At 41.7% G+C, this 791-nt stretch overlaps 1 pseudogene; it reads left to right on the top strand.

The window, feature by feature from the left end:
- The first annotated feature begins 203 nt into the window (after positions 1-203).
- On the top strand, positions 204-787 carry LOC111440756 (annotated as a pseudogene).
- The last annotated feature ends 4 nt before the right edge of the window (positions 788-791 follow it).

Here is a 791-nt window from a genome sequence, read left to right on the forward strand (position 1 = left end):
AGACTTGAGGAACAATTTGTTGAGTAGTGGTAAATTGCAAGCAAAGGGGGTTACCTTTTTGTTTCAAAATGGAACATGCAAGGTGTTTCATCCTGAGAGAGGCTTAATCATGGAGACAAAGATGTCTGTGAATCGAATGTTCGTATTTCGTATTGCATGCTATATCGCAGCCTATAGCAGCCGTTCAGACTCAATTGAAACTTATGGGGAGAAGTGGTTCAAGGTCTCTATCGTACACTCACCGCTCCAATTCCTATCGCCATAGCTAGAGAAGCAGAAGGGACCCAAGTCCTTCCCCCTATCATTCCACTACCCATTCCAAGAGAAGCAATCGTTCAAGTTCCCTCAACTGCCAACGCAGAAGTAGATCTTGCTCATTATCTTCTTTCCCCAAATCGTCCAGTTCTAGTCCTAGTTGTGCATCCACTGATCAGAATCATTCCATAGAGAAGCTTAAGAAAGAGGAAGAAGAGAAGAAAATGCGTGAAGCAGAGTTGAAGAAGTTAGAAGAAGATTCAACTAGGAGGATGGAAAAACTAATTAATTCAGAAGAAGGTTGAAGAAAGGTTAAACTCTGAAGAGACTAAATTAAAAGAGGCGAATAGAGAAAGGTCGCACGAAGTTGTTTGATAATGTTGATGTGCAGCTTGAGAAAGAGAAAGAGGCCGCTCTTACTGCTACAAGACAAAAAGAAGAACAAGCACGAAAAGAGAGAGAAGAGCAAGATAAAATGCTGGAAGAGAATAGAAGAAGGGAAGAAAAAGCACAGCGACGATTAGTTCTGGAGCTGC

This window comes from Cucurbita moschata, unplaced genomic scaffold (assembly GCF_002738365.1).
Source record: "Cucurbita moschata cultivar Rifu unplaced genomic scaffold, Cmos_1.0 Cmo_Scf02511, whole genome shotgun sequence".
Lineage (NCBI taxonomy): Eukaryota > Viridiplantae > Streptophyta > Magnoliopsida > Cucurbitales > Cucurbitaceae > Cucurbita > Cucurbita moschata.